This window comes from Pteropus alecto, unplaced genomic scaffold (assembly GCF_000325575.1).
Source record: "Pteropus alecto unplaced genomic scaffold, ASM32557v1 scaffold359, whole genome shotgun sequence".
In the NCBI taxonomy this organism is placed as follows: domain Eukaryota; kingdom Metazoa; phylum Chordata; class Mammalia; order Chiroptera; family Pteropodidae; genus Pteropus; species Pteropus alecto.
This window is the reverse complement of record NW_006443119.1, coordinates 4,902,437-4,912,367: the sequence shown is the minus strand read 5'-3', so window position 1 is coordinate 4,912,367 and position 9,931 is coordinate 4,902,437. Positions and strand designations below refer to the sequence as shown.

At 42.9% G+C, this 9,931-nt stretch overlaps 1 pseudogene; it reads right to left on the bottom strand.

The window, feature by feature from the left end:
* Positions 1-2,963: 2,963 nt before the first annotated feature.
* On the bottom strand, positions 2,964-3,082 carry LOC112471855 (annotated as a pseudogene).
* Between the last annotated feature and the right edge of the window lie 6,849 nt (positions 3,083-9,931).

The following is a 9,931-nucleotide window of genomic DNA, read 5'->3' as shown; positions in this document are numbered from 1 at the left end:
TGAAAAGATGCTAAACACTGCTATTAGGGAAATGCAAATCAAAACCACAATGAGATATCATCTCATACCTGTTAGACTGGCTATAATCAACAGGAAAATTAATAACAAATGATAGAGAGGATGTGGAGAAATAGATACCCTCATACACTGTTGGTGGGACTGCAAATTGGTACAGCCACTATGGAAAACAGTATAGATGTTCCTCAAAATACTAAGAATTGATCTACCATATGATCCAGCAATCCTCTACTGAGTATTTACACCAAAGACTTGAAAACTCATATCCAAAAAGATATTTGCAAATTAATATTCATAGCAGCATTATTAACAGTGGCCAGGACATGGATGGACCTTGAAATAATTATACTAAGCGAAATAAGCCAGACAGAAAAGGTTGAAAATCACGTGATATCACTTATATGTGGGATATAAATCTAAAAACAACAAATGAACAGGATAAACAGAGACTCACGGACATGGACAATGGACTAGTGGTTACCATAGGGGAGGGGACAAGGGAAAAAATTTTTAAAAAGTTAAAAGAAAAAAGAAAAAAGAAGCAGGGGCCCATGCCACCACTTCAGGTTCTGATAGGAAAGACACAATAAATGCTGTGGGACAATTTCTCTGCTCTACTTCTTAGAAATAGGGGAAGAGTGTAGAACTGCAAACTAAGGTCAGCTCTAGTTTCTGATTCAAATTCCAGGCCAGAGACAAGGCCCTAGGTCTCAAGTTATGATTATCTTACCAGAGGGCAGGCTTGCCCTGTGGGTTGTGTTCTCCTATCTATTAATTTTCAGAAAGGACAGAGTAAGTGCCTTGGGTCCCAGTCTCTCTTGTACTTTTTCTTAGGAAAAGCCAGGCTTTGTGCCTTGGGCCTGTGTCACCACTCCACATCATTTCAAGAGAACACAGTATTGCTGGCATTAACATAAGCCTACATTCTTCCTTTTGTTCAGAGAGGACAGCTATGATTGTGGGTCATGCAATCCGCATGAGTATCTGTTCACAGAGGCTGCACTGGGTGAATTATGAGTAGGTGTTTCATCTAGTCTTTTATGAATTAGACAGTCATGATCTTGGGAGCCTGGTCCTGCATCCTAATTCCTGTGACTAGGGGTCCAGGCTTGGTGGCACAAGCCTAAGTCTCCATTCAAGTTTCCCTTGCATAAAGACAGGCTTGTTGCTGTCAGCCTAGGACAGCACTTGACATTTGTTCAGGGAGGACAGTCTTAGGACTGTGGGCCCAAGCCACCACTTCAGTCTCTGTTAGGAAAAGACAAAAGAAATGGTATGGGCAGGTCTCAGCTCTACCACCTGGAAAAGGTGAAGGGATTATAACCGCAAGCAAAGGTCACCACTCTCACCCCTAAATGAAAATCCAGGCCTGGATCCAAGGTTCTAGTTCTGCAAGAAAGATATTCTTACCAAAGGAAAGGCTGGCCTTGCGGTTTAAGGTCTCTAATCTCCTAGTTATCAACAAAGACAGGCTTGATGGCTTAGACCAGGGCTCTGTTGTATTAGTTTTAGGAAGTAATTGGCTTTGTGTCATGGGCCCAGGTCTCCAGTATATGTCATTGGAAGGCAGGACAATGGTACCATAAATGGAGGTTTCCTTTCTTTTCTGTAAATGTAGACAGCTTTGATCTATGGCCAATGCACTGCACATTACTTTCTGTTCACAGGGTCTAGGTTGCTTGTAGTGTGCATAGGTCTTTAGCCTAGTATGGTCAAAATTAGATGGTCTAAACCTCAGGAGTATGGACCTGCAGGAATCTTGAAGACTCACGTGACAGCCCTGAGGTATCACGTGCCCATTGAGACAGGTCTATGTGAAAAACAGAGGGATCATTTTACAAAAGGGAGGATGTTGTGCTCCCTTTGGAATGACCAGTACATATCACATGATAAAATTCAAATAAACACTAAAAAAAACTTGGTCTGTGTGTGATGGAAGATGGCCAAGACAGCCTCCTAACTGAACTACAATTGAATGTCATGTCTGCATTAGAACACTTACTTGAGGTCAGCAATATATGCGGCCAATGATCCTTAATTCGCCTCAGGATTCGTCTGTTGTCATGAAACCTGTTTTAAGGCAGGGGAAGTGGCGGTCGCAAATTGACTGCATTGAAAATTGGAGGCTGGGTGTGTTGTGAGGAAGCTTCTGGATAGCAGTGGAAACAGCCGCCACCATTTCACTGCATTGTAGGAAAAATGCTGAGTCATTGTGAGGCTACTTCTTCATGGCAGAAAGAAGGGCTGCCTCAGAATTCCTCTATAGCAAACCTTAAACTAGAAATTCTGAAAGTGACCAGCTTATCGAACATGGAAAGAAACCTGAGGTATTGACATTGAGGCATTTCCTTCAACGTGTTCTGAAAACCCTTAGTTCATTCCAGCAGAGGAAAAGGAGGTGGAAATCACCTGAAAATCTCGTAGCAAAGACAATGGAATCTTGCGACATTCACATTGTTGCCACGTGTGAATCACTTGACCATTAAAAAACTGGCTTTGGGTAATCACAGGGATATCACGTGACATTGGGGTGATGGTGTGTCGCTCACTTTCGTGTTACCCTTCTACATTCCTTCTACATAAACAATATGAAAAGGAGAGTTCTTTTATAACAGAGCATGGGCATACAGCCACTTCACTGCCCTTCAATCGAAAGGTCATGACTGCATGGGAAGACTTGCTTGAGTAGAGTTATGTAGGCTAGCAGACAATGATTGTCAGATAATTGGCCTGAGGCTTCATCTGTTGTCAGGTAACCTGCTTGAAGGCAAAGAGAGCAGCTGTCGCACATTAACCGTGTTGAAATTTGGAGGCTGAGTCTGCTTGAGGAAGTTACTTTATTTATTTATTTTTAATTTATTTTTTAGACGAGGCAACCCTTGGTTGACCTCACAGATTGCAAGAACCTTGTCAGCTTACAATCCCTTATTTTTTTTTTAATTTTATGCCTACAGTACCTGGTCTTCCTAGGTGGTCTCCTATCCAAGTACTAACCAGGCCCAACCCTGCTTAGCTTTCGAGATCAGACAGGATCAGACTTATTCAGGGTAGCATGACCATAGACTGAGGAAGCTACTTTAGAGTGCTGCAAACAGCAGCCGCCATTGTGCTATCCTGGAGCAAAAATTCTGAGACATTGTGAGCATAACTCTTAATGGCTTCAGGTGCAACTCCCTCACTATACTTAGATGTGAACATTAGACCACTACTGTCAAGAGAAAATTTTTTAACGGCCAATGCATCGAAGCTGAAATATTGAAAATGAAGAAGTATGTGAGATGTGTTTTGAAAACACTTGATTGAGGATAGGGGAATAGAAAAAGTTTGAAGTCACTTTAAAATCACGTAGCAATCACTAGGTAATCATGCGGCAGTCACACAAACACCTTGTGGGATTCACATGCAGTCAAAAAAGACCCTGTGGGAATCATGTGTCTACCAGGGGACTAGATTTATTGCTATGGGAGTATGTTTTCAATCTACTTCTTAGAATGAAATAGGCTTGAGTGTGTGGGAACTGTTTTCAACATGAGTTTACCCTGAAAATGAAACTGGCATGGTGTTGTTTTCAAACATTAACTCTACTTCACCTGATCCAAGCAGAGGACTGGGTCACGAGCCATGGACTTCTATCAACATTTTTTTTTCTACCAATACGGTATTTTTATCTGGTGCTAAGTCCTCCACATGAGGTTAAGTTAAGAAAAGTTACGCTAGATTCTGTGGACCAAGGTCTCTACTCTACTTCCTGGAAATAGAAACAATGCTTGACCATGCTTCCAAGCTCCCCAGTCAAGTTCTTGAAAGAAAAGTCCGGGCTTTGTGCCAAGTTTCTAAGTGCCACACTACCTTCTTTTACCAAGAGAAAGGCTTGGTGCTGCAGGTTATGGTCATCTTTCAATAACTGGCAAAAGGTAAAATTGGTGACATGAGACCAGGTTGTGCTAAATGGACTGTTAGCATGACACAAGTTTGGTGCCACTGGCCCAAATTTCTATCATAAATGCTTCAAAGGGAGGACAGTCTTGGTGCCATGACACGAGTCCTCCATTCTTCTACCTCCTAGGCGATGACAACTTGTTTCTGTGAACCAAGTTATCCTCAAGAGGTTCTGGTAGCATGGGCCAGGCTGGGTGTTGTGTGCCTAGGTCTTCAGTCTGCACTTTGTTACCAGTTCGATGGTCTTGATCTTATGGGCCTGGGGCGGACATCCAGTTCCTTTGAGGAGATTCAGGCTTTGTGCCGATTTCCAGTCTTTGTTCTAGTTTCTCTTCCATAAAGGCTTGTTGCTGTGGGCCTAGGACTCCAGTCGACATTCATTCAGACAGGAGAGGCTTAGAACCATGGGCCCAGGCCACCTCTTCAGTCACTTTAGGGAAAGACAGAAGAAATGGTGTGGGCCAATTTCTCAGTTCTACTTCCTGGAAATAGGGGAAGGGTTTGGAAGTGCATATCAAAGTCACCACTCTGGTTCCTGATTAGAAATCCATGCAGGAGACAAGGTCCTTGGTTTCAAGTTAAGATAGTCTTATCCGAAGACAGGCTTGTCCTTTGGGTTAAGTTCTACTATCTACTAGTTTTCAGAGAGGACGGGCTTAGTGCTATGCATTTCAGTCTCCCTTGTACTTATTGTTAGGAAAAGATAGGCTTTGTGCCTTAGGCTTGTGTCTCCACTCCACACCTTTTCAATGGAAGACAGTGTTGTTAGTAAGAATGGAGGCCTCCAATTTTCTTTTTGTTCAGAGAAAACATCTTTTCTTTTTTTTTTTTTTTTTTGTGGGCCACCCACTTCACATGAGTTTTGCTCATAGGGGCTACCTTAGGTGTAGTGTGAGTAGTGTTTGGTCTAGTCTGTTATCAATTAGACGGTCTTGACCTTGGGAGCCTGGTCACACTCTAGTTCCTGTGTGGAGAATCCTGGCTTGGTGTCACAGGACTAAGTCTCCATTCCAGTTTCTCTTGCATAAAGAGAGTCTTGTTGCTGTGGGCTGAGGACACCCCTTGACATTCATTCATGGAGGAGAGGCTTAGAATCATGGGCACAGGCCACCATTTCAGTCTCTTTTAGGAAAAGACAGAAGAAATGCTGTGGGATGAGGTCTGAGCTCTACCTCCTGGAAAAGGTGAAAGGATTGGAACTACAAATCAAAGTCACCTCTCACTTTTAACAGAAATTCCAGGCCTGTAGACAAGGTTCTATTTCTCTAAGAAAGATATTCTTACCAGAGGAAAGGCTGGCCTTGAGGTTTAAGGTCTCCTATCTACTAATTTTCAACCAGAACAGGCCTGGTGGCTTTAGACCAGGGCTCCATTGTATTCATGTTAGTAAGAGACTAGCTTTGTGTCATGGACCCAGATTTCCAGTACACATCATTTGAGGGAAGGATAGTACTGTTACCATGAACAGAAGTCTCATTTCCTTTCTGTAAGAGTAGACAGCTTTGATATGTGTGCCATGCACTGCGCAATAATTTCTGTCACAGGATCTAGGTTGTTGTTTGTGTGCATAGGTCTTTAGTGTAGGCTACTCAAAATGAGACAGTATTCACTTTGGGACCATGGCTCCACGGGAGCCATGACAGGATAAGGTTACTGCCCATGGGAATCACATGCCCATCTAGAGACTGGACTGTATGAAACACAGGGAAATCATATGACGGATGGGGATGATGTAGTGTTCCTTTTGAAATGCATATCACTTGAGAATGTATACATAAACACTGAGAAAACATTAGTCTGTGTGTAACAGAAGGTGGCCAAGACAGCCTCCTAATAGACCTCCAATTAAATGTCATGTCTACATTATAAAGCTTACTTAAGCTCAATGATATATGCGGCCAGACAATCTTCTTTAATTCGTGTCAGGTTTTGTCTGTTGTCAAGAAAACTGCTTTCTGGCAGTGGAGGCGGCAGTCGCATATTGCTGCATTGAAAATTGGAGAATGAGTGTGCTGTGGAAAAGAGACTGCATAGAGGTGGAAACATTAGCCTCAATTTTACTCTATTGTAGGAAAAATGTTGAGTCATTATGAAGATATCTCTTCATGGTGGAAAGACGGCTGCCTCAGAATTCCTCTATAGCAAACCTCAGACTACAAATTCTGAGAGAGACTGTCTTAACGATCATGGAAAGAAAGCTGGAGTATTGACACTGAGGTAATTTCTTCAACATGTTCTGAAAACCATTAGTTTAGGCCAGCAGAAGAAAATGAGATAGAAGTCACCTGAAAATCTCATAGCAAGAACGAGGGAATCTCACAAAATTCACTTGGCTTCCCCCCAGGAATCACGTGACCATCAAGAGACTGGCCTTTGGCATTACAGGGAGATCATGTGGCATTAGTGTGATTGTGTGGCGTGCACTTTTAAACTACCCTTCTACGTTTCTTGGTAAAATTCACATAAACTCTGAGAAAAGGAAAGGCAGTGTGTAACAGAGCATGACCGAGAAAGCCACCTCACTACCCCTCAATCCAAAGGTCATGTCTGCATGAGAAGACTTGCTTGAGGACCCACTGTAGGCTACCAGAAAATTGTCATTAGATAACTGGACTAAGATTTCGTTGTGGTCAGGCAACCTTGAAGGCAATGGGAGCAGCTCTCACACAGTAAACCCATTGAAATTTGGAGGATGAGTCTGCTTGCGGAAGCTACTTTAGAGCGATGGAAACAGCTGCTACCAATTTGTTATATTGTAGCAAAAATGCTGAGTCATTGTAAGCATAATTCTTAACAGCGTCAGGTGCGACTCCCACACCATTCTTGATATGGACCTTAGGCCACTAATGTAGAGAGGGTATTGCTTAATGGCCAATGTATCTAAGCTGATATATTGAAAATGAAGCAGTTTATGAGATGTATTTTGAAAACACTTGGTTGAGGATAGGAGAAGAAGAATAAGGTGGAGGGCATCTTAAAATCACATAGCAATCACTAGGGAATTACACGGCCGTTACATGAACACCTCGCGGGATTCACATGGGGGTCAAGGAAGACCCTGAGGGAATAGTGTGTCTACCATGTGACTAGTCTTATTGATGTGGGTGTAGGTTTTCACTCTGCTTCTCAGATTTAATAAGCATTGAGTGTATGGGAAACCTTTTCTACTCAAGATTACCTTGAAAATGAGACTAGTAGGATGTCGTGTTTTCAAACATCAACTCTACTTCCCCTGATTCAGACAGAGGACTGAGTCTTAAGCCATTAACTTCTATCCACTTTTTTTTTTTTCTAACAAGGCAGTCTTGTTACCAGGAGCCAAGTCCACCACCTAAGGTTCCGTTAAGAAAGTTAGGCTAGATTCTGTGGGCCAAGGTCTCCATTCTATTTTCTGGAAATAGGAACGATGCTTGGTTGTGTTTCCATGCTCCCCAATCAAGTTCCTGAAAGAAGAGTCCCAGTTTTGTGCCAAGTTTCAAAGTGCCCACACTACCTTCTCTTACCATGGGAAAGGCTTGGTGCTGTAGGTTACTGTTACCTTTCAATAATCAGCAAAAAATATAATTGATGTCATGGGACCAGGATATGCTGAATACTGTAACAATCACACAAGTTTGGTACTATCAACCCAAATTTCTTAGAAATACTTTAAAATGAGGACAGTCTTGGTGCCATGAACCAAGTCTTCCGTTCTTCCCGCTCCTAGGAGATGACAGCTTGGTTCTGTGGGCCAAGGTCTTCCCAAGAGTTTTTGGTACCAGGTGACAGCCTAGGTCTTGTGGGTCTATGTCTTCAGTCTAGTCTCTGTTACCAATTGGTTGGTCTTGACCTTGTGGGCCTGGGACTGCCAAATAATTCCTTTTAGGAGATCCAGGCCTGCTGCCTACTTCCACTGTCTTCATTCTAATATCTCTTCCATAAAGGATCATTGCTGTATGCCTAAGGCTTCAGGCAACATTTGTTCAGATAGGTCAGGCTTAGAACCATGGGCCCAGGGCACCCCTTCAGTCTCTGTTAGGGAAAATCAGAAGGAATGCTGTGGGCCAATTTCTCAGCTCTACTTCCTGGAAATAGGGAAAGGGATTGGACCTGCAAATCAAAGTCAGCACTCTGGTTCCTGATTAGAAATCCAGTCAGAAGACAAGGTCTTAGGTCTCGAGTTAAGATTATCTTACCTGAGGACTGATTGCCCTATGGGTTCTCCTCTCTGCAAGTTTTTAGGGTGGGTATGTTTACAGCCATTTGTACCAATCTCCCTTGTACTTATTGTTAGGAAAAGACAGGCTTTGTGCCTTGGACCCCTGTCACAACTCCACATCCTTTAAAGGGAAGAGTGTTGCTGGTATGAATGGAAGTCCCATTTTTCCTTCTGTTCAGAGAAGACAGCTTTGTTTGTGAGCCATGCAGTTCACATTAGTTTCTGTTCACAGGGGCTACCTCGAATGCAGTTTGAGTAGTCGTTTCATCTAGTCTGTTATCAATTAGACAGTTTTGAACTTAGAAACCTGGGCCTGCACTCTAGTTCCTGTGAGGAGAGTCCAGGCTTGGTGTCATATGCCTAAATCTCTATTCTAGTTTCTCTTGCATAAAGACAGGCTGTTGCTGTTGGCCTAGGACACCACTCAACATTCGTGCAGGGAGGACAGGCTTAGAACTTTGTTCTCAGGCTACCTCTTTAGTCTCTGTCAGGAAAGTATTGAAGAAATGCTGTGGGCCAAAGTCTCAGCTCAACCTCCTGGAATAGGTGAAAGGATTGGACGTACAAGCCAAAGTCACTACTTTTGCTCCTAACAGATATTCTAGGCCTAGCGTCAAGGTTCTACTTCTATAAGAAAGGCATTCTTACCAGATGAAAGGCTGCCTTTGAGGTTTAGGGTCTCCAATCTACTAATTTTCAATGAGGATAGGCTGGGTGGTTTTAGAACAGGGCTCTGTTGTATTATTGTTAGGAAGAGACTGGCTTTCTGTCATGGGCCCAAGTCTCCAGTCTACATCATTTAAAGGGAGGGCAGTACTGTTACCATGAACAGAGGTCTCTTTCTTTTCTGTAAGAGTAGACAGCTTTGGTCTTTGGGCCATGCACTGCACATTAGTTTCCATCATAGGGTCTAAGTTGTTGGTAGTGTGAGTAGATCTTCTGCCTAGTCTGTTCAAAATTAGAAAATGTTCACCTCAGGACCATGGCTCCGTGGGAGTCATGACAGGATCACGTGACCGTCCTTTGGGAATCACTTGCCAGTCAAGAAAGTGGACTGTATGAAACACAGGGAGATCATGTGACACATGGGAATGACATAGTGCTCCCTTTGGAATGACAAGTGCATATCACTTGATATAATTCACATAAGCACTGAGAAAACATTAGTCTCAGTATAACAGAAAGTAGCCAAGACAGCCTCCTAACTGACCTCCAATTAAATGTCATGTCCATATTACAAAACTTACTTGAGATCAACAGTATATGTGACCAGATAATGATCCTTAATTTGCCTCAGGTTTTGTCTGTTGTCAGGAAACCTGCTTTGTGGTAGTGGAGGCTGTGGTCGCATATTGGCGGTGTTAAAACTTGGAGGCTTAGTGTGGTGTGAGGAAGTGACTGCATAGCGGTGGAAACAACAGCCACCAGTTTGCTCTATTGTAGGTGAAATGTTGAGACATTGTGAGGATACCTCTTCATGGCATAAAGAACTGCTTCCTAAGAATTCCTCTATAGCAAACCTCAAACTACAGATTCTGAGAAGGACTAGCTTAACGACCATAGAAAGAAAGCTGAGACATAGTCGATGAGGCAATTTCTTCAATGTGTTTTGGAAACCCTTGGTTTAGGCCAGCAGAAGAAAAGGAGGTAGAAGCACCTGAAAATCTTATAGCAAAGACGTGCAAATCTCACGATATTCACGGGCTGCTCCTTGGGAATCACATGACCATCAAGAGCCTGGCCTGAGAACATCACATCATTGAGCGATTCTGTGGC